The 24495-nt window shown below is 45.6% G+C and overlaps 1 protein-coding gene across 4 annotated transcripts in view; it reads left to right on the forward strand.

The window, feature by feature from the left end:
• Window positions 1–497: 497 nt before the first annotated feature.
• The window catches only part of TTBK2 (tau tubulin kinase 2), a 222912-nt gene continuing 198914 nt past the window's right edge, over window positions 498–24495 (forward strand). For all 4 annotated transcript variants that reach the window (XM_019496582.2, XM_059722946.1, XM_019496584.2 and 1 more), the window contains exon 1: window positions 498–765. The gene's annotated coding sequence lies outside the window, so the exon portion shown is untranslated. The remainder of the gene's footprint in view (window positions 766–24495) is intronic.

The following is a 24495-nucleotide window of genomic DNA, read 5'->3' on the forward strand; positions in this document are numbered from 1 at the left end:
GACAGCGAGGGCGGAGGCAGAAGGGCGTGAGCTGGCGGTGGCGGGGGAGCCGCAGAGCCCTCACCCGAGCCCTGGGCTGCGGGGACCCGGCGCGCCCCGCCCCCCGGCTTGGTGCCCGCAGGCAGCGCAGCACGCGCGGCCGGGAGGGGAGGGGGAGGGGGGCGCGGGTGACGCAGGGGCGGGGCGGTGGCTGCGCCTGGCTCGCAGGTCGGTGCCCGCAGCGCGTCGGGGGGGCCGCGGCCCCGCTCCTCCATGGGCCGGAAAACTACAGCCCCCAGGGTGCGCTTCGCTCGCCCGCGCATGCGCGCAGCCCTTTGTGACTGCCCCGGGGTTCTTCGTCTCTCAAGCAAACCAGCATCGGCGGCCTTGCCCACCCGCTCCTCCTCACTGTCGCGCAAGCCGACCAATCACGCGGCGCGAGTCTCAGCGCTTGTCCAATCAGCGCCCGAGGGGGGCGGTGCCGTCGCGGTTAGGTGGTGCTCGGCTCGGGGAGGGGGGCGGAGAGTGGTGCGAAGACAGGGGAGACCTGGCGGGGACTGCAGCGGGGATGGCAGCGACGGCCACGGCAGCGGAGAGGTTAACCCGGCTGGGGGGGGCCGCGGGCCCGGCAGCAGCGGCGGCGGCGCCCCATTAAAGCGCTCCCGACCGCTCCCCCTCCCCCTCCCTCCCAGCGCCGCATCACCATAGAGACGGCGGGCGCCGTGCGCGCCATGGGCAGCGGCCGGAGCCGGAGCCGCGGGTCGCAGCGGTAACCCCCGCCCGCAGGTGAGGCTGCCCGTGGGTGTGCACGGGGCCGGGGGCTGAGGAGCGGGCGGAGGACAAAGATGGGCGCGGGGGTGTCACCTTGAGGCTGCGCGGGGGCCGCTCTGCGCCGGGAGGCACAAAGGAAGCGGCGTTTGTGCGGGGCGAGGGCCGCGAGAGGGGGAGGGGCGCGGAGGCTGCGGGAGCCGAGGGATCATTTCGCATCATTGGGAGACCTCGATTGTCGGGCAGGGGCGACCGCTTGTTTTCTAGTCGAGCGCCCTTTAAAAGCAGTTGACAACAATAGCTGCGCAGCGCTCCTGTCCCCAAGTGCGGGCTTCCCTTTTTTGTTTTTTGTTGTGCTAGTCCTCCATAGGCGATGCTGCGTGTCACGGCCTGCGGGCGTGTTCATTCATTTCGCTGCCGCACCTAAGAGGAGACGCTCAGGAGATTAGAGGTCGCTAGCCATGGGCATGGTCTTGCTGGCCTCCCAGCATTGGCTTCCCACACCGAGTGTATTCGCTGTTCACGGGATGAAGCCCAGTGACCGAACCTAGTCGCTTTTTCACTGCAACTCCTCAGCTGTATGCCACAAAATGGACTAGCACAAGTTTTTGGTTTTTTGTTTTCCTTAAAATTTAACTTGTTATTTCAGAGGTGCTATTGTGAGTGCTGGTCTGGTTGGTAAAGGCTGAACAAGGTGGTTGATGATAGCCATGGAAAAGTGACTGTGCACATTAATGCACATTATTTGGCTCTCCAAATGTTATTTTTGGCTTGGTATATCCAAATATTGAATGAAATAATCCGTGGAAATAGTAACTATATCCAGAAATTTCTGTTCTTTGATTTTTTTTTTTTCCTTGATCTGCTATTGTGTACTTGACAATCTGTGTAACCCCTTTAAACCCTTTGTAAGTATGGAAACATAAGGGTAAATGTTGGAAAACATGTCAGTGGAACTTCCTGAGACAATCAGGTTTGGCGGAGTCAGGTATTACTTATTGCATGTTGCTTTTTTTTTTTTTTTTTTTTTTTTTTTTTTTTTTTTTTTTTTGTTAAATTCTAACACTGCAATTTTCAGAGGGGTCTTTCAGTGATTCAGTCAAAAGAGCTTACATGTATCATGAAATGAAGGTTGGAAAAGGAAGTATTCAAAAAGAAAATATTTTCCTCATCCACAATCACATCTTAATAATTCAAACTTTCATAGTAAAAAAAAAAAATTAAAAAATCACATTGGATATATCCAGTTATTTCTCTCTGTGTAATGTTTAAATATCCACTTGGAATGTAGAAAGGACAAAATATAATGAAAATAATATGCCTGATTGTATTCTGTAGTTACACTGGTCTTGATCAAACAATTGGCATGCACTGAAAACTTGAAAACAGGTTCTGTTAAATCACTACACAAATCTGTAGAATTTGGATAAATAGAGAAACCAGCCATCCTTTCAATTTAAGAAAATACCATCCTTTGCGGTCTTGATGGGATGCCCAATATATGGACCAACCATTATTCCTCCTCCTCCTTGCCCCCCCTTCCCAACTCTTAAAACTCAAGTGACAAAAATCAGCCCCTTCTGATTGATGTCACAGATGACTTTGCTGCTTCAAGAAACAGAGAGCATCAGAATGTACTAGGCTTAAGAGAGTGAGTGTAATACTCCTACAGATGTGCAAGTTAATTCAGTTCTGCAGGTTTTATTACACACTGCATGTTAAGAGGTCCAGGAACTGTAGATTATGCATTGGTTAAAGATGACTTATCATCAACCAGATAGCATACTGATTTATTTTTTTTCATTAGTGGTGAAAGAGATTTATTCAGAAGCTCTTAAAGAGACAAATAAAATAGAGAAAAGATATTTAATTTTACCTTTGTTAGCTGTTTTGAATATTTTAAGAGGGATTGAACATCCAATTTATCTTTAATAATTTCTTTGTCTCATGTATTTCACTCAGTGCAGATAGTAGAACTAGACAGGGCAAATTCACTTGCTGCTTTTCCATGTTCCAGCCCCAGTGCCTTAGTCGTTGGTACTGCATAGCTGCAGAATGATATCTAAATAAAGGTCAGGTTCCCCATCTTCACTGAAAACCTTAACAACTATATATACAATTACGTATAATGTATAAATTGACGCCCTGCAGTGTGATGTCCCTACTTATTTTCTTCTCTGAAAACTGCAATCAGACTTTTACTTGGACAGCATTTATAATCAGATTTACACTTTGGAAAGGGGATAAATTGACAACTTAAAAAAATATATTTTTGACCATTAGACAACTTTTTCCATTTACTAGATTCTAGGGTGTGTGGTTAGCCCTGTTATACTCTTGATTCCAAGATATGCAGTAGGGAGCTCCCAAGGGAATTCCATAGATATGAAAGGTATCTTGTTTCAGAACTTTCTAACCTCTTCTCATTTTGTGTCTTCTTTTGAAAGACTAAAGAACTGAAATCACAGAAAGGTGGACACATTTTTAGTTGAGGAAAACAATCCGTTATAGAATACATAATATAATTTTGTTAATGACTCATGGTCATCAGCAGGGAAGCTCAAATTTTAACCCATGCTCCCAGACAAAACCGCTTACTGATTACCAATCTTTCTAAGGGATCACATGACCTTGTTTGCGATATGATAGTCTTCTGAGCATCCTGTCTCTACAGCAGAAATTCATTTAAAGTTGAATGATGATGCTTTCAAAATGGTAAAATCTCTCTCCAGTTTCAAAATCAATTCTCCCTAAAGCAGTTTTAACTGGGTATAAGACTAGTTTTGTTTTCTACTAATGGACTCTTCAGCATTACAGATAACATCAGAAACATCTAGAAAGCTGTACTTTTGTTAGGGTTGTCATCATTTCTTTCCCCTCCCCCTTGATTCGTTATGCCATAAGTTGACTGGTGTCTAAAATTTTACTGTTTTTCAGATTTACAAAACAAATCCTTGTTCAGTCACTGAAAGTTGATCTTTTCTGGTTTTAGCCTTCTTACCTATTTAATTCAGATTATTTTGGCTTAAAATATGCTAACTTCTTGCCGCGTATATAGTATAACTTAGAGCTATTTTTAAGGCCAGAACTTTACACTTCTGAGAAACATAAGTTACTTTATGTAAGCATTTAATACAAATATTTATTTTTTGTTTGCTGTTTCAATATGGATTACATGAAAAGCTATAATGGCTTTGAGGAAGCACCTTTGTCTCTTAGGTTAATAGTGGGAGTAGGTTTGTGTCTGTTTACTTTGCAGATAATGGCAAAAGACTATCTTGGCTTAGATGTTGACTTTTTCAATGTGTAAAAAATTCACATGACTTATGCAGTTTTGAGATCCATATATACACAAATTATCTCTAGTAAAAGGTAATCAAAAGGTCTCTCTTGATTAACTAAGAGCTGGACTAGTAAATCTAACATGGTCTACAGTCAGGACTTGTCACAATTTAGGTTCACATGATAAAATTACATTCCTTGACTAATAATACTTTTATATTTACATTTTTGATGATTTCATACAGACTTTCCACCCATGTTATCCTAACTACTTGGTCACCAGTCATAGATTTTTAAGGCCAGAAGGGTAATAATTCATAATGCAGGTCAATAGAATTCCTCTGAATTAATTCTGTTTGAGTAGCTGTGCTTTGAATTGAAGTGCATCTTTCCCTTCAAATAAAATCTAATAAAATGGAATAAAAAAAATCTAATAAGATAGTTTTAAAATTTAGTGATAGAGAATCTTCCATATACCTTGGTAAATTGTTCCAGTGCTTAATTAGTATCAGCCATGTAAAATCTCTGAATTTCTCTAGCCTCAAGTTCCAGCCATTGGATCTTGTTATACTTCTGTCTGCTAAAGTGAAGAGCCCTTTATTACTGAATTTCTCTACATCTTGTGGGTACTTCCTGCTATAAAGTCACTCCAGTGTTTTCCTTGATAAGCTAAAGAGATTAAGCTTTTTAAAACTTTCACTATCCGTAGATTTCTCAGTTTTTAAATACTTATTGTAGGTCTCTTCTGGATACTTTCCAGTTTATCAGTGTTTCATAGTTTCATAGTTGGTAGGGTCAGAAGGGACCTGAGCAGATCATCAAGTCTGACCCCCTGCTATGGCAGGAAAGAGTACTGGGGTCAAACGACCCCGGCAAGGTGTTCATCTAGCCTCCTCTTAAAGACCCCCAGAGTAGGAGCCAGCACCACTTCTCTTGGAAGTTGGTTCCAGATCCTAGCTGCCCTGACAATGCCTTCTGATGTCTAGCCTGAATCTACCCTCTGCCAGCTTGTGACCATTATTTCTAGTTGCTCCTGGGAGTGCTCAGGGGAACAGGGACTTCCCCAATGCCTGCTGGTCCCCTCTGACCAGTTTGTAAACGGCCACTAGATTCCCCCCTCAGCCTTCTCTTGTGGAGGCTGAACAGGTTCATGTCCCTTAGCCTCTCCTCGTAGGGCCTGCCCTGCTGCCCCCTGATCATGCGAGTGGCCCTCCTCTCCATGTTGTCCACATCCCTCCTGAAGTGCGGCACCCAGAATGGGCAGCAATACTCCAACTGTGGCCTGACCAGTGTTGCATAGAGGGGGAGGATCACCTCCTAGGACCTGCTTGAGATGCATCTGTGGATGCATGACAAGGTGCAGTTGGCTTTCCTGACCACGTCCCCACACTGTCGGCCCATGCGCTTCTTAGGTGCGGATACCAGCGCCAGTCATAGTGTTCAGGAGCAGTCACGCCCATGCCAATTACAATGATAACATACTCCATACTCTGGCCTGTATTTCTCTGTTTATATATCTGAGGATTGCATTTGTCCTTTTAGTTATCGTGACACTGGGATCTCATGTGCAGTTGGTTATTTGTTATTAACCCCTACTTTTTATTTAATTCTTGCTTCCCTGGATAAAGTGTGTCTAGCAAGAGTGGCCTGCATTCTTTGCTCCAAGATGTATGACTTTCCAGTTAAGGGCAGACATCTGGCATGAGGGGAAAGAGAGGGATGGGCATGTGCAGCTTGAAGTCTCTCAACTCACTGGCTTCTCAGTGTGGCTGCTGCCACAGCCTCTTTTAGCGTGGCTCCCGTGCACCTTCCCCTGGAATCTGCATGTGATTTGGCTGTATTGGAATGCATAAGATGTGATTGTTCTGTATCAGTGACCTGTTGTCTTCAGCATTTACTACTGCCTCAGTGTTTGTGACATTTGCAAACTTCATCGGTAATGGGATTAGTTATTCTCTGAAGTCATTAATAAAAATGTTTGTAGTATAGGGCCAATACATGAACCCTGCAGGAGCCCACTAGAAATACAGCTGCTCAGTAACGATTCCTGGCGCATCGCTCGCCACTCCACGTGGCACCCCTTTGGGAGGGCTCCTTGCGGGCCGGTGGGCCGCCACCGGTGTTCAGACGAGGCGGTTAATCAGTAATGATTCCCATGTACTTTTTGAGACCTATCAGTTTTTAATCAATTTAATGTGTGCCCTATTCATTTTTTTTCAGTTGTTTTTTTTTTTTTTTTTTAAATCAAAATGTGTATAGTAAGTCAGATGCCTTGCTGAATACTAAATACATTACTAAAACATTAGTTCGACAAGAGCAGTTTTCAGAAACCCATGTTGAATTACATTAATTATAATACCCTCTTTTTCCTTTTTCTTTTATTACTCAAGTCCTAATCAAGCTTTTCCAATTTTTTTTTCCTGGGATTTATATCAGTTTATCAGGTGTATAAATACCTAAAGTCATCCTGTTCATTCCCATTCTGTGGCCCAGTGGGTGAGACCTGGTGCAGGGTGCTGAGACTTGTTGCTGCTGCCACTAGGGCCCCATGCCAGCTGTGCCGTCAGCAGTGCAAGGAGTAATGGGAGGGTAGGGAGGAGGGGGGCCTGCACTGCCTTCATCTCCTCCCACTGCCAGCTACTCACACAGCGGGCCATGACTCTACTCTACTGCCATGGCCCAGCTGCTGCCTCCACTGCTTCTCACCACCCCACCTCCCCTCCAGGGTAAGCTGGTCAGCACCTGCCCATGCTCTACAATAGCCCAGAGTCTGAGCATGTTGATGTAGCCACTTGGATCCAACTTTGGGGGAGCCTTCCTGAGCTTCCAATGCCCCATGTTGGGTCTGTGCCAGCTTGTGCTGCCCCTAGTGCCCTCAGCTGTACCCCTGTGCTGTCCCCCGTGCTGGCCAGGCCCTTCCCAGCTGGCCCTATGATTTCTGGCAACCTCAGGAATCCCCAGAATGCAGAAGTGTCCACAGGACTAATCCTGCTCCTGGTGGAGCCTCCCGACCTGTCCTGAGACCAGGGGGCAAGCTGCCAGAGGCCTCTGGGCCCCTGATATGTGGGGTGTTTCCTCCCTCTCCCCCTCGATGTGGTGCCATGCCCCAGGGCTGGCCATGGAGGGAGCCAGCCAGACCCTTGCTGTCCCAAGCCTTGTGGCCGCCTTTCCCAACAGGGATAGGGCCCAGGGTATGGGGAGGCTGCATGGAAGTTACAGCCCATGCCTGAGGCTTGGGGTGGCAATGGCCTAGCTGCCCCCATGGCTGGCCCTGGTGGGCACCGCTGCCCCGGGGGGCAAGGCTGGATGAACGGGGAGGCTGTACCAGGAACTGGAGTGGGGCCGCAGCCACTTCTTTTGCTCTGGAAGCTCCTGTGGCTGCAAGGAACCAGGGGGTTCCAGGGAAGCTCCTGGCCAGCCCTGGGGGGGCTGCCTGAGGTCGCTGGGGCAGCACAAGTCAGCAGGGATCTGGCCCGGGGCGTGGGGAGGCGGTGCAGAAGTTTGATTGCGTGCCTGAGGCTTGGGATGGCAGTGGCCCAGCTGCCCCTCTCCATGGATGGCCCCAGTAGGCGCCACTGCCCCTAGGGGGAAGGCCCCTCCCCCCCGCAGGGGCTCGTCCCCCAGCCCTGGGATGGGCAGGGAGGTTGCGCTAGGAGCTGGATTGGGCCTATGGCTGCTTTTCTGCTCTGGAAGCTCCTGCGGTCTTCCCGCGCCCCAGATTGGGTCTCTGTCAGCTCATGTTGCACCAAATGCGCAAATGCGCCTGTAGGCCCAATTCAAGTTTCTGTGGCCGCCTGGCCCTGGGCCAGGCTGCCAGGGAGGTGGGCGCCTGCCTGAACAGCCTGGGGCCCAATCCTTTCGGCTATATGGGCAAGCGTGGGGTTGGGATTGTGCCTGCTGTTCCTTGCCTGACTGGGGGGGGGCAGGCCTGGGAGTGAGTGAGCACACAGGAGCCAGCGACAGCTAGGCAGTGCTCTAGGGCCAGCACCAGTGGGGCCCAGAGCGGGGAGGCCAGAGCCCAGAGTGTGTGGCTCACAGGGCTTTATGGGGCTGGGCTGCGGAGGCAGGGAGAGAGGGGAGCTGCCCCACTGGCCCCAGGACACTGGTGTGGGCTCATGCCCCCTCACTCCCAGCCCCTGCCACAGCCCCACAGTCAAGCAGGGACCAGCGCGCACAGCAGTCCTCCCCTGCTTCCTGCTATTATCTGTATTTCCCATTCCAGCACAGGCACAAGCAGTCCCAGGCCAGAAGCCTCTGCTATGCAGGGGCTTCTGCCTGGGAAGTGGGGCCTCGTGGAGCAGGCCCTGCTGTTCCAGGGCCTGCTGTGGCTTCCCCTGGGTCCTACTGCCCCTGTTCCTGTAATTTTTTACAGGAGCCTAGGGGCAGATAATTTTTAAAATTGTTTTAGGGGCCATTCTATCTGGCCCACAGGGCTTGGTAGGCTGGATCTAGCCTGCAGGCTGTATTTTGCCCACACCTGCCATAGAAGATGCAGTAGCTGCCTGGGTGCCACATGCATGTATATCCTCCCACTCCCCCCAACCCCAAGCAGTCCTTGCAGGCTGGAGCTCTGCCAGGCTGCAAGGGGAAATCCACTCTTTCCCACATTTTTCTCCTTTTAAAGGAGAAAATCTGATTTTCCACATTTTTCTGTGATTGTTCATGACCTTTTGATATATTCTTGCTACCCACTTTTGGGTTGTGACCCATGGGTTGAGAAACACTCGTCTAGATGGTAGATTAGGGATGGTTTAGAATTAGCATGCATTTGACCCTGCTTGGATTACCCAGCATCTATAGAGACCCTAAGCTGGGCCTTCTTTATATGTAATATAGTGCAAGATGTTTGTTTGTTTTTTATTGTCTGACTAGCAATTTTATATTAGCTACTGCAGCCACTGAATGAATTTGATGTGAATACACTGACTGTTTTTTTTTTCGTGGGGTATGTGCATACATCCCACACTATTGATACTCGGGGTTAGTGTGGAGGTTAGCTACTGTATTAGCTGGGGTTGATCACTAATCTTGCAAAACCTGGAGAAAATAAGAACAGAAGATCGAAGAAGATGGAAGACTGAGAGTGGCTGAAGCATTACTGAGAGGAGCCTTTTACAATAACAAGGTTCAGGGGAGCTGCACAGGTAGGGGAAGAGAAGCCCAAGAAACAAAGTGAGAGAGTAATCCCTCAAGAGAGGCTAGGTAGAAAGCTGCCCAGGGAAGCTGTGAGGAACTGAGGCAGTAGCATAACTAGGAGGGGGATGAGCAGTATACCAGCCCTGGTTGCCAACTTGCAGGGGATGTCAGTATGGCCTCCTCCCCCAGGAGTCTTTGCCATAACAAGTGCAGCTCTGTGCACCTTGGCCAGGAGCTGGGAGCTAGGCACAGCCCCATGCCCAGTAGCATGCATACCTGGGGGACAGAGGGGATGTCGAATGGCAACATCCCAGGGAGGTTTTGTCATGGGAGGTGCAGTCTTGCAGTTAGAGGTGGGGAGAAGATGGGGCACTGAGGGGGGGGGGGAGTGGGGACTAGGGAGCCTGCACTGCTGTTTGGGTTGGGCTACTGCAACCAAGAGACTGCACTGCTACAGCAGTGACTGCCACCTGAAGGGAGAGCCTCCTTGGGTAAAATTCCCTGTGGCTCCAGTAGTTAACATAATCCCTGCACCCCAGCCCCAGACACTGAAACACCTTGCTGTGCCTCTGTACTCGGGTAAAACTGGCTAGAACCTGAAGGAGTAGGTGGGCCTGGATTCTCTCCTACTAGCCCTCAAGCAGAGAGTTTGCTGAAGTCTGGAGAAACAATCATTGTATGCCAGTGCTGCTTCTGAGATGCTGCACAAGAAGCATGCCCTCACCCACTTGCTCCTGATCTGCATATGCCAAACTCAGAAATGTAATGAAACTGCCTCAGTCACTTGTCTCCAGCATGCCTTTTTTGGCAGTAGGTCTGGACTAGTCAAGAGCCTACAGGCACACCAAAGTCAAGGTATACAGAGATGTTTTTATCTCTACCCTACTGCATGGTGCTGAGTCACGGGTCTCATGTTGCTGCCATGTATACCTCCTTGAGCACTTCCTCAGCACTGCCTCTGCACCATTCTCAAGATTCACTGGCAGGATTATGTCTCCAACGTGGAGGTGCTACAAAGAGCCAATACCGCCTGGATGGATGATAAAGGCTGTGCTGTATGGGGGAAATGACAATGGGGAAATGCAACAGAGGGGCCCCACTCAAGTGCTTCAAGGACATTCTGAAGAGGTCCTTTTCTGCCTGTGGTATCGACCACAACCTGTGGGAAACAGATTGCAGATTGTGATGCCTGGCAGCTCCAAATCAAAAAGGCAGTAGCCTTTTTTGAATGTCAGCACAGAGCCAGCATTAAGGGGAAGAGGAGTAGGAGGAAAGATACACCCTCATCTAGTAGCAATCGGCCATTCACTTATAACTGCTGCAGCAGGATTTTTCTCTTTGCAATTGGATTGATTAGTCACCAGCAGGCCTGCAACTGGTGTGGGCAGTTACCTTCCTAACATCTTGGTCTGCGAAGAGCTGTCAAGAAGTGGCTTTACCTCACCTTCCTCATATGCGGAATGGGAATGGATAAGTGAGGATGTGCTTCTGAGAGAGGCTGTTGAGAGCGCTACATAAGTGGCATAGACAGAGAAAGTCAGCAGATCCATAAGTAGAGAATGGCAGTCGGTGACACAGAAGGAACAACTAAGACAAGTTTACAACAGTTCTTCCCAAAGCGATGGGAGGTAACTAGTGAACAAAGATAATATGGACAGCATCCTTTTTCTTCTGGGCTCTTGTCATCCCTTTGATTCTGGGTGAATTTTCTGAGTCACTCAGTTTGAGTAAGTTTTTTAAGTTGCTCCTTAGGTTACTCTTGATCTCTTAATGATAAGATTGTTTTATGGATATCCTAGCTACCAAATGTTTTGGACTATAATTTGATTTGTCTTATTTATTCACATATTGCATGTCATCAGCAGTCCTGCTATTCATGGATGATCTCTACCAAAGCTTATTGATGGGTCTTGAGGTGACTTAAAAGTCCAATCCTTGAGCCACTGATGCATCTACAGAAGTTGTCTTTCTGCAAGTGAGGGTAGGCCACAGGCTGGGACTCCTCTCCTTTTCCTTCCTCTATGCTCTCTTTGCTTCTAGTGCAAGATACTTTATCTTGAAACAGGCTTCCCCTTCATAGAATCATAGAAGTAGGGTTGGAAGGGACCTTGCAGATCTTTAGGTCCGACCCCCTGCCTGGGCAGGAAGAAAACTGGGCTCAAATGACCCCAGCCAGGTAGGCATCAAGCCTCTTCTTAAAGACCCCCAGGGTAGGAGCCAGCACCACTTCCCTTGGAAGTTGGTTCCAGATCCTAGCCGCCCTAACTGTGAAATAGTTCTTATGGATGTCTAATCTAAACCTACTCTCCAACAACTTGTGGCCATTATTCCTTGTTATCCTGGGGGGTGCTAGGGGCGCCTTGGTTGAGGTTGCCATGCCATAAGAGTTGATTAGCAGCCAGCTACTCCCAGCTCTTGATGTCAGTGTTTGTTCTCTTGAGGTGTGCCTTCAATGTGTCTTTGTAGCGTTTCCTGAAGCCACTGTGAGATCTCAGGCCACAACTAATCTGTGAGTAAAGCATTTGTTTTGAGAGTTGGGCATCTGCGTGCAATATCTGGTCCAGTGAAGTTGGTGCTTGAGGATCACTGACTCAATGCTGTTAACATTATCTGGTGTTTGTGCAGTTATCTTCCCATTTAATGTGGAGGATTTTTTGGAATCATCATTGATAATTCTCCAGGCTCTTGAGAGGACAGTGGTAGGTCACCCACATTTCACATCTGTAGGAGAGAATGGGGATTACAACTGTATTGTAGACCTGGATCATGGTATCTTTCTGTAGGCTGCGATAAAAACGTGCTGAAGAAGTTTCCCTAAGGAGGCATTTGCAAACTGGATCCTGTGCTAGATCTTTTCATTAGTGTTCACTCTCTGAGAGGTGGCTACTGAGGTGAAGGAAGTGTTTCACTACCTGCAGGATCTTTCCTTGTATGGTAATTTGAGGAGAAGGGTCACATTCATGGCCTGGAGCAGGTTGACAGAACACTTTAGTCTCCTCAATGTTGAGACAGACACTCAAAATTTGGTAGGCTTCTCTGAAGAGATCCAACACAGTATGGAGGCTTTCCTCAGTGTGAGCAAGGATGGTTCAGGCATCGGCATACTGAAGGTCAAAGAGGTTGTTTTGAATACGTTGGTCTTTGAGTGAAAACATTATCTGAGATTGAAGATCCTTCTATCCATTCAGTGTCAATTGTAGAAGGGAAGCAGTCCTTAATGAAAAGCAGGATGACAGTTAAAAAAAAAACAAAAAAAAAACACACACACAAAAAAACAGAATTGGGATCATGCTACAGTCTTGCTTGACCCCAGTTTGGATGACAAATGGATCTGTCTCTGATCCGCTATAAAGAACAGTCATAGTCATCCAATTACAGAAGAGCCTCAGGACCCTGATGTACTCTTTGGGGCATCCAAATCTGCCAGTACTTTTCACAAAGCTTCACAATTGATGGAGTCAAAGGCCTTGGTAAGGTCAGTGAAGGCCTTTTATAGAGGTCCTGATGTTGTTTCCAGGACTTTTCCTAGACCTGGCAGACAACAAAGATCATGTCAGTTGCCCCCCAGGATGGTCTGACACCACGCTAAGATTCCGGCAGGATTTCTTCAGCAAGAGGTAGAAGATGGTTCAAGAAGATGTGGGTATGTTCCCTGCTGTGGAAAGGTTTATACTTTGATAGCCTCTATGAATAGATGTCTCTCTTTTCTTGAAGATGGTCATAATGTTGGCATTCCTTAGGTCCCCAGGGATTTTCTTGTTCCAATTTTGAAGAATAAGTTTGTGGAGCCTCAGTGCCGGTTCCTCACCTCCAGCCTTGTAGATTTCAGCAGGTATGCCATCTGGTCTGGTAGCCTTATTGTTTTTAGTTTCCTTGATGGTATGCCAGAATACTTCTAGGATAAGTGGGTTGACAAGGGGTCAGTGGATGGACTCGATACTACTGGTATCAGTTACAGTAAACTCACAGCTCATGAGTGTCTCCAAGTGCTCTTTCCATCTTGCTTGAATAGGTTCATTGTCTTTGAGGAGCATCAAGCCATCCTGTGATCAGAAGAAAGTAAGACTGTGGGAAGCTGGGCTGTAGATGGCTTTCATTGCTTGGAAAAAACTATGCATGTCATGATTGTCAGCATAGAACTGAATCTCCTTGGCTGTATCTTGCCACCACTGATTTTTTATTTCCCAGATCCTCCTTTGAGCTTAGGCTTTGAAGAGCTGATACGTCTCCTTCTGCTGAGATGAGTTTTAATTTTGCCAAACAGAACCAGTCCTTCTTTTCCTGAAGAGGGTTTGGATCTTAGCATCACTCTCATCAAACCAGTCTTGATGTCAGTGGGTGGTATAGCCAATGAATTCAGCTCAGGCCATATGGACAGTTGTTTTAAACCCCTTCCAAAATTCCTCAATGTTGCCTTTGTTTGTGGGCAGGGGAAAGGGTTTTTCATGAAGACACTCTTGGAGATTCTTATAGACCTTTGGGTCTTGAAGAGGTGTGGTGTTGAGAGTCCTTTGCATTACCTCTGGCTGTTTTTCAGTGTTTCGGAGTAAGCTGGATTTTTTGTAATGGATTTGAGAAGATGATGATCTGTACAGCAGTCCTTTTGTGGTTTATGGGATATGCATATCCATTCAGTCACAGGCTCTAGCAATAACAGAGTAGAGGAGGTGCCAGTCCTTAGGGCAAGGGTGTTTTCAGGTAGTCCTATATTTGTCACTGTCTGAAGATGGTACTCATAATGACAAGACTATGTTCTGCACATTTGCTCAGAAAGATGCCATTGGAATGGTCTTTCCCTACTCCTTCCTTCTGAATGGTGTCACTCCAGAATTCTTTGTCATTCTTGACGCTGGTGTTGAAGTCACTAAGGAGAATGATCTTGTCTTCCTTTTAAGTGTTAGTCAGAATGTAGCACAAGTTGGAGAAGAACTGTTCTTTAACACGGTGAGCATCAAGTATTGAGGTGTATGCTCTAATGACAGTGGCGTACTGGCTGTTGCTGAGCTTAAGATGTTGGGTTGTAAGACATTCATTGATGCCCACAGAGAGCTCCACAAGTTGACTAATGAGCTGATTTCTTGATGGTAAAATCGATACTAAGAATGTTTGTCTTGGGCTGGTTTCCTCTTCCAGAAGGTGTACCGTGCATCCTCTTCCCTCAGCTAACCCTTGGTGTGGTCATTTTGTCTCGCTTGGATCTGCACTGTCAGTATTGTATCTTGCTAGTTCCTTGGAGATTGGCAGTTCTTTCTGGTTGTTCATTGTCTTGGTTGTCCATCAAGGTGTGAATATTCCATGTTTTGAAAATCTTTGTTTTCTTATGATGTTTTCAACTGCAGAGAGAATGGTCACACTGCATGCAGTTATCTAGCTAGAAGGTAAGACAGCCTAGGTTTAGAGCACTCTTTCTAGCCCCCTTCCCATGTAGGGTGAGAAGAGGGGGTGTTGAATAGGACTGCTCAGTCATGGTAGCCACTGCTGAATTTCACCCTGTCTTAACCCAGATGCATGAGAGTCATGGGGTTACCCACCACTTGTGCGCAAATATATTCCTGGAAACTGCTAGATTCACTGGTTCCATTGTTGCCACCGCTGCTTCATCGCTGCAGGGCTTTTGAAGGTTGGTGCAGGAGAGCATGTTATTTCCTGTGGTAGAAGCCTGTTATGACTTTGTTTCATGTGAGGAAGCTGATGCATGGAAACAACCACGTGATCTTGACAAGGTGGGGATTTGGGCTAGTGGCAAGGGAGAACCCTAGATGACAGACCTCCATCTTGCTGCAGCCGTCTTCTGTCTTTACAGCTGTTGAAATCCTGACATCTTCTGCCTGATCTGCCACTAAGGGCTTGGGGTTGGACTGTAGTTTGTCTGGAACCTCCCCTCAGGCCTCTTTGCCATGGGTGATGCTGCCAGGAATGGCAACATAGCTCTGAGGGTCATTGTGACATGCAAGCCTCTCCACCACTTCAAGGTCTCAGTCTGCAAAAAGGATATTAGATGACCCCAAATAAGATATGCACCTTGTTTTGGGAAGGCAGACTGAAGAAAATATTGTTCCTTTTAACCAGACTAATAAAAATCAGTTATCTTGTCTAAGACATTCACTTTAATTTTCAGTTGCTAATTCTGAGGGAAAAGGGGAGTGTGGTAAGTGATTAAGTAAGGTCTTTCGAGATTCTTTTTATAAGAATATTTCTCCAGTGCCACAGCACAATGCATTTCAGGACCTATGTCGGTCTGTTCTTTTACCTCAGCAGTTAGTTATTTGTTTGATATCTTACCTCTGTTTTACCACAAAGACTGAGGCTAATAATAATTCTTTTCTGTCAATATTTGACAAGGTGTACTTTCAGTCACTGTCAGGCAAGAGATCTCTCCCTCCATCTTATTGCTGTGAAGAGCAGAAAGTTAAGACTTGTTTATTACTTAGCACACTGTTAAAGAAAAGCTAGATTTAAATATAATTTTTGTATCTTTAGTAAAGTCTCTTATAGCAAATCTCTTTTCCATTATGCAGTAGTCTTCTATTTGTTTTATCTCCAAACCATAATGCGTAATTCAGCATTCTTGCATCCTTTTGTAGGTTTACTCATTTTGGAATGGTTCTCCAATACAGTAAATTTGTAGCTCTTTTCTTCTAATTGTACTGGTAAATGCCATTAATAATATAATCTCTCTTATAATAGATCTAAGACTGAATCTCCTGTTTCCTTTTTATTTGCTTTCCCAGCCCCTCTGTTAGTCTTATTCTTGTTCATCTGTCCCTGAGGATATGGGATATTCTATTTTATATCACTATAATTGTCTGTCTCGGGGTTTAAAACAATTTTTTACTGTGTAGGGAAGTCGTGAAGAAACCATAACATTTTGGTGTTTGAGCAGACATCCAAAAATACAGAAAGCTGTATATACCTGTTTGGAAATTGGGGGAATAATGAAGGTTCACAATTTCTTTTCTGTTAAAAAACAAACAAACAAACAAACAACCCCCCCTCCCCTCCCCGGTCAATGCAGTCCAAGAAAAGATGAAAATTAATATTTTACAATGTGCAGTCCTAAGCTTTTGTAAATAAAGACCATTCTGCAAACAGTGTATACAATGTCCATCATTTGAGGAGATGGGGAAGATGCTGAAGATTTGCTCCTGAAAAGCATAATAAATGCACAAAACCTTAAAATAAAAATAAATAAACAATTTACCTTCAGTGCATCCACTGGCAACCATCCATTACTTTGCACTGTACTTTATCTTACCTAGGGATTATGTAGGGGATACTCAACCCCCAAAGACAGGGGCTTCCCCCTGTCCAATCCCAGTGGCAGGGGTCCCCACCCCCTGCCCCCCTTTCACTTTGCAGCATTCTCTGTATCCCTTAAGGGGTGCACCCTTCTGTATGCAGGATTCAGGGCAAGGCTGAAAAGAAGCACTGGGCCCCAGGGCTGTACTGGGTTTATGCTAATGATCAGCTGAAAGCTGACATGTGGGCTGGAGCAATCTCAGGTCTGGGACACATGCTATGTGTTCAACATAAGGCACTATACAAACTAGCCACAGTATACATGGAACATCTTTTGTGGCTGGTTTGATTATTTTATAGCACCATAAATTGGTTGAACATGTGGCATGTTGCAATTTATGGCATGATTAGCACAATCACACTATAAATGTAAAGTCTGCTGCCTGTACCCCCAGATAAGAGATGCAGGCTAAATTCAGATTACTTATTAAATTGCAACAAGGAAAACCAAACAAATTATGTAGAAAAGTCAGAGTGCATTTAAATTAAAAAAGTACAGAATTTCACATCAGGTGGTTTCCTACTGGAGAGAAGACAAGAACTTTTGCTCTATTTTAAGTCTGTATTCCTAACATACTATAACTGTGGAGGTATTGGTTATCCCCATGACATGTTAGATTCTTGCTGCATGTGGAAGGGGCTAGTGAGGAGAGCAATGCTGTTTTGGCAAGTGCTGCAGTGGTATTGAACCTTGAGACATTTTGTAAAATTGACTTGTCTTAATAGCATTCCCAGGAGACCTCAAAACACTAATAGCTGTTCCTTATGGGCACAAGTAGGTAAGGGGTTCAGGCTTAGGTAAGGGGTCATGTATCATGACATACATATTCTCCCATGATTTATCATCTCTCTGATATGCTGGTTAATAATACCCAGAGCAGTCTCCTCCTTTTCTGATGAAACAGGACTTTTCAGTACTTTTGAAATATTTTTTTGTTATACTATAATAAATCCTATTTATAGTTTGACCTAATTTTCCGTAGTGGTACAAGTGTAACTATCATTAGTTTGTTACATTATATTACAATCCTCCAATGTTGTAAAGCCAAGTGGCATTAGAGGCCAAGATTGGACTTTTATTAAGGGTATATATGTAACAAGAAATTTTGATGACATAATAACTAAGTGTTTATGATGTCAGCAAAGCCTAAGACGCATAATATTTTGTGAACAGTTTACCCCATGAAGTTCTTTGTATTACTCTGTAGAGTATACCACTTTGTTAATATTAAGAATGTTTCTTCTATTTATGCGAGTTAACATTTGTACCTTGATAATGTTTTAATACTAAGCAATACATACTTAGTAATTATAGTAACTGATTTGAGTAAGACTGCTTTTTTTTTTTAATTAAAAAAAATAAAAATTATAGGAGCTTTCAAGTCATGGTAGCGATGTTTCTATTGCAAAGCACACATTTTTAATTACGTTGGTTAAGAATTCTAGCTTAAAACTTGTTTTTTGACTTTTATCAAGTATACAAAATTCCCACTTCAGATTTTTAAAAAATAAGCTTACATTTCAAGCACTGCATATATATTAGAGAAATGGTGCAAAGAAATATGTAAGATCATTTCAAGCTGAAGGATCGTGCCATTGTATTTTTTTTTTAAATCAAAGTAATAACATTCAAATGCTGTAGGATAGTTTTGCCCTCTGATGGGGGGAGGGGGCGGGGAAGATAACATCCAACACTTAGGACACAATTGCTGTTATTAGTATTTAAGTGAGAATTTCAGTGAGAAGAGTAGTTTAATGAAGGAGCAGGAGAAATGGCAAATGATGGAGAAGTTGTACCAATAGAGCAGGGCTGTCCAACTTGTTCCAGAGGCCACACACTGTGGGGACTGCACCAGGCAATCAATGGGGCCACTATAGCATATGGACAGTCGCCCCCTGCTGCTCCATGTGCCTGTGTGGGCATGCTTCCCCCCTTCCCCCCTGTGGCACTAGATACACATCCATTGTGTATTGTGATTCTTCCCCTTCCTGCTATATTGTGTGTGTACTCTCACAGGCACTTCTCACTGCTGCCTCCTAGGCAATAATTTTAGATCCTATACATTCAAAGTAAGTTCAGTCAAGTGACTGGAATTACTTTGGATTTATACTGGTCTGACTTGGAGCAGAATCTTTGATCCTGTCTTTTTTTTTTTTTCCCCCCTCACAACTTCCTTACCTTGCTTTCTTACCACAAAACAAGACATTGACCTCTCTGGGTGCTGAGGTTAATCTTTACCTCTGGGGAACAAAGGCACAGAGTAACTAATGTAGTGAATATGCATCTTTTTGAAGGGAGATTGCATAATAATATCCTAGAAATATAAAAAGTAATCGGGCAAAATTTAAAAGGTCTTCAAAGAAAGAAGAAATCAGTGAAATGGAGCATGATTATCATAGAATCGTAGAACCAGAAGGGACCTGTAAGATCACCAAGTCTTCTCCCCTGCCATGGGCAGGAAGTTATTGGGCTCAGACAAGCTCAGCAAAGTGCCTGTCCAGCCTCCTCTTGAACATGTGTAAGGATGGTGACTGCACCATCTCTGCTGGGAGTGTGTTCCAGATTCTGACGACCCATACAGAGAAAAAGTTCTTCCTTGTATCTAGCCTGAATTTACCCTCTGTAAATGTATGCTGTAACAGGCATCGCTTCCGAGCCAAGTTGCGGCCCGCTCATCTGTTCCTGCGGCAACCGCCCACCTTCTTTCCTGCCACGTCTTGATGTTAATTAATTAGCGGGAGGCTGCCCATTATAATGCCCCGATGCCGGGGGGGTGCTCTGCGGCTCCAACCTCCTCTAATACCGCAGCCCAAGCCTCACAGATGTAAGTGCTGTCATCTCTCTTCTGCCCCCTTTCGGAGACTCATTATGTCACCCCCTTTTTGGGGCTCCCTATGCCCACACTTGGGCTCCCTATGCCCACACTTGGGCTCAATCGACCCTCTCTGGGGCCGGGGTCTATGCCCCTATAAACTGCGCCCTCACTGGTGTCTGGCTGTGCCCCGCTTGGGCTCACAAAATGGCCCCCGTCCTGGGAGCTCGCCCTGCCCACACTGGGGCTTCAGAAATGCCCCTCCCTTGGGCTGGGTCTATACACCCCGTATGCTGCGCCCTCCTGGGCGCCGGGGTCCCCGCACACTGCTGCAGGTCCCTATAAGTCCTATGCCCCCACTTGGGCTCAATCGCCCCTCTCTGGGGCTGGGGTCTATGTACCCCGCACGCAATCCGGGGCTCGGTCCCCCCCGTCTGCAACCCACCGGTTGCGCCCACGACCCACTGGCCGCGCTCCTCGCCACCAGTCGCTCACGTACTGGCGTGCGAGCTGCGCCTTCCCTGGCGCTATTCAAATAATGTGCCCTCCTGGCGCTAGGGCACCCCACACTCTCTGGGGTCCCTGTGATTGAGGCCTCCTCCAACCCCTACAGCCTCACCCAAGCCTCCTGGTGTAATAACAGAGCCAAACAAACACAAGCCTCCTGGCTGTAACACAAACATAAAGCCCCCTGGCTAAACCTTTAGTGCCCAATCCTCTCAGGACTATCATGAGCTGTACTTTCCCCATCGCTTGGCTGAGTGAGCTCCTGCCTCTCCGGCTGCTGGCAGAGAACTGCCAGCCTGGCCTCAGCACTGGGCTTTTATAAGGGCCAGGCCCTGCCCCCTTCTGGCCAGCTGACTCCCATTAGTTGCCCCAGCAACCTGCAGCTGTCCCCCTTATGTTTGGCCAGGGCTCTCTCCCAGGCAGTTCTCACTCCTTAGGAGCCAGGCACTGACGTGCCCTGCGACATATGCCCATTGGTCCTTGTCCTCCCTTGAAGTGCCTTCCTGAAGAGTTGCTCACCTAGATCTTGGTGTTCACCCCTGATGTACTTGTAGGCAGCTGTCAAGTCACCTCTCAGCCTTCTCTTACTCAAACTGAACAGGCCCAGTTATATCTAACTTTAACTTGTTTTATTTATGCAGACGTCCTGGTGCATAAAAATTCATACAGTGGGTTGATCCCATTTTTCATTCATCTCTGTTACCTGTGTCTGATATGCAGAGAATGACTGTACCTCCTAGAATGGTTTCAATCAGAGACCAAGACGGAGAGTAAGTTCTTTCTTGTTGGTTTTTTTACGTCTCCTCCTTGAAGATGCTATTGCCACTACACTGGACCTTGGATAATCAAAAGTAACTTTGACATGTCTTACAAACATTGAAGGGATTGGAAGATTGTGTAACAGCACCACTTAAAGATGCCTGCAATCAAATTTGATGAAAATTACTGGGGAATTAGTAGGGATTCAAATTGGGCGTATCATGGATATTCCACAGTTCAATATGCATAGGATTTCACTCATTATCAGCATCTTGGATACCGTAGTATCGGGGTGAAATTGACGTAATAAAGCCAGTTTAATTTGTTTTTGCTTTTTCCAGTATCACATAGTGAACTATTTTTGTAGGAGCAGCTGGAAATACCAATATGAAACTGGAAGCTTTTCCCCTGCATTAAGTTCTGCTGCTTTATAGTCATTACAACTGGCTTCTCTCTGACATTGGCAACAGAAGTCGAGGTGCCTGTTGATGATGGTCTCTCTTCCCTCAGCAGAATCTGAAGAGGAAAAATAGCATTGGTATCTAGTTCATAATTTTTTTTGTGTGAATAGTGTGCTGTGACAGTATATCTGATTGACTGATGTTTAGACATCAGTTCCTGAATTCTCTACTGAACAGTCATAGCAAAGGCAACTGTTTCCCTTCATAGTCTTGCCAATATGTTTCAACCACAAACTGGACTGATAGGCTAGTACGGCTGTTTCAGTCCTTGGTAACTTTGCTGAAATTGTTGACAGAGGCCGCATCCAGATGAGAGGCCATGTGGTATGTGGTGCTACAGACATGTCTGCAGAGCCACATATTGCACATCCAGTTGTATTCTGTGCTGCAAGGGAGCAACAAGGGGTGGGGCTTTTCACCCCTGGATATCTAAGGGTAAAAAAAAAACAACACAGGAAAACAAAAAAAAACAGTGGTGCACTCAGGGCAGTACGCACCGCTCAAAACTAGAGCTGGGATGGCAGGAGCTGCACTACGCTTCTGGCGAGGCTCTGTGCAGCAGGATTGCCACTGCTACAGCCCCAGGATGCCCCCTGGACCTCAGGTAAGGCTGCTGAGGGCAGCACAGTGCTGGCCTCAGCTTCCCTTACCCCACCTGGGGTAACTTGCTGCTTGCCAGAAGGTGTGTGGCACAGGCCTTCCCTGGGGACAACTACTGGTAGCACAGGATGTGCCACTGCTAGTTGTCCCCAGGAACAAAAGGTCCAAGCGTGGGTGAACGCAGCCAGAATCAACTTTTTGGTAAATTCTGCAATGTAGGGACCTTTTAATGAAAGACTGGCTTGAGGCCACTAAACAGTTTAACTAAGGGGATTCACTTTTAGTTGTGACTGACAGTTTCGACTAGATTTGAACCAGTAGCTCAGAAGTGTTACTTTTTATATGGAGAGTAACCTCCATGATTTGGTATTCCTGTATGGTGGTTATGTCAGTGTGATTTGCTGGAGTTTAATGTGAGGCTGAAGATTTTCCTGATGATGGGGTTATATAAGTTTCAAAGCAGTTTATTAAAGATCCCCTCTGAGTCTTGTTTCTGCCATATGTCTATTTTAATATCCATGTGAAAAGATGGGAGGAATTCCAAAATACCCATCCAGAAAATCTTCTTGGTAGTGATCTGTACTGGATTGTTGACTGTTTAGCTTTGAGCATGTCTTATGTTCCCCATAGTCTGTCTTTTACTTCGTTTATGGCTCTTGGGATGGTAGTCAGAAAGCTCTCATGAATTCCTTTTTAGTTTGAATTTTTTTAGTGAATTGAAGATAGATTATTAATAAGTGAAATTGTCCAGTATATTTTATAGAAGGTGCATGGAAGTTTCTTAGGCGTGGCTGTGAGGCTTTTAATTGTCTTCACAAAGATAATCTTACTTTTATGATTGTGTACAATTAATTTTTTTCTCTCGTATAGACATCTATTTCTGATCTTGCAAAGACTGGCAAATTGATCTTAACTTGTAAATATTTAGGCCTGAAAGAGGCACCAGAGGGGAAAAACTCAAAACAAGGAGGGAGAGCGAGAGCGAGCAGGAAGGCAAAACTGAAGTCAGAAAAAAAGACTTTGTTTGGTCCACAAACGGTCCACAAAAGGACCATTTTTTGAGTTTCGTGCAAGAAGAAAGGTAAATTATGTAGTCACTTGCATACCTATACAGTTGCACTTTTCAAGGAGCTGCATGTAGTTTTTTGGGACTGATCATAAACTTTTGGCTGGTGGATGGCTCATGTAAATCAGATCAGGAAGGAAAAAAATTCAGTGCAAAGTAGATTAATAAGAACAGTTTTCCTTTAAAGTAGAATAAAGGCTAAATCCTGATTAGCAAACTAATCAGGGGGCTTAGAAGGAGTTGAGGCCTTCAAGTCACAGAATGTGATCCAGAATATCTCTGCTCTACCACTGTAAAATTCATTAGGTGCATATACTTTGGAGTGCAGATCCATAGATGCCTAAACCTAGGCTTTTGGAAGCACCCCAGTATGGGCAGCTAGGCAGCTGGCACCTACCTCAGCTCTCTTGCTATCCATATATGTGGAGGAGTGTGCTGTCTAAACTCCACCAAAGTCCCTAGTAGGTCCTGATCTGGTAGGTATGCTCTTTGCAGTAGCTATGATATCTTTGTGGTTAGAGCACTAGTCCAGGAAACGCGAAACCCAAGATGTAGGCCTTCCTCTGCTTTGTTCCCAGCTCGGTTTATCCATTTTACATTAGACCAGTGGTGCTCAACCTTCTGGCCCCGTGGGCTGGATGAATGGCAGGGAGTTGATCTGTGGGCCTAATTCAGCCCTGTGTGCTGTGCAATTTAGTGTGCAGGGCCCTGTTATAAGGGTTATAGGGCTCCCATGGGGCTGGAAATTTGGAAGCAGGGGAGCAGCAATTAATGCTGCTACCAGTCCCCTGCCATCAAATTTCCAGATCCCTGGGGAGCCCTGTGGGCTGGACTCTGCAGGTCAGATCTGGCTGATGGGCCCAGGGATTGAGTACCCCTGCACTAACCCATTATATAAAAAGTAAGCACCACCACATCTTCCTTCTCCCCATCTGGCTTGGTTATGTGGTTACCATCAGAAGAGGATTCTGGGCACTGCCATTGAGACCCTAATGTGCAGCCCTGAGTGGGATACCCAAGACCTGGAGTGAGGCAGGAGTTCAGCCACGCTTCTGTCAGCATTTTCTTTTGGTTAGTTTTGGATGGTTCCCTGCTTAGTGTCAGGCTCTCTGAACCATCCTTTGCAGTATCTAGCTCTTACAGGTTAGTTGCTTAGGTTCCCTACACAGTATCTTTGAACCATCTTCTATGGCTGAAAGCCTAATTTTTAAACATGGTGAAGTCTGTTGGAGGTGCCCAATGAGCCTTAAGTGAAGACTGTGCATGGTGGCCAACACATTTTCCTTATAGATGTGGAATTTGGCTTACTGTAGAGTAAATGAGTATTCTAACTAAATGTAGGTCACCCCACTTCCAACAAATCTTATTGCATGCTATGACTGAAAGTCTTAGTATCCCATACAGACCTAATTCAAATTTATACTCTTATTATCAAGGGCTTAGTTAGAAGTATTCCCTTGCTAGTCACTAGAGTAAGGAAAAGCATACCTTTGGATTCATGGAGATCTCTCAACCAAGCATCTCAGTCCACAGAAATATTGCTATATGTAGTTTGCTAACTTAAAAACAAGTTAGGAGAATGTTTTAATTTAATCTGTAAAATTAGCTAGTTAGCTAGTAATTTAAAATTGTTGTCAGCAGAAATGTTTCTTGATCAGTTTATACTGCTGATAGTATGACCTTATTACCAATCCACTGCAGAGGGAGTTTCATACATTCATAAATGTACATGCTGTGTTTTTAACTGTGGAGTACAACATTTTTTACTTCAGATTTGGGATTGTTAAAAAGAATTTCTTGAATTAACAGTTATTAAAATAGCCAG

Source organism: Alligator mississippiensis, chromosome 2 (genome assembly GCF_030867095.1).
Source record: "Alligator mississippiensis isolate rAllMis1 chromosome 2, rAllMis1, whole genome shotgun sequence".
NCBI classification, from domain to species: domain Eukaryota; kingdom Metazoa; phylum Chordata; order Crocodylia; family Alligatoridae; genus Alligator; species Alligator mississippiensis.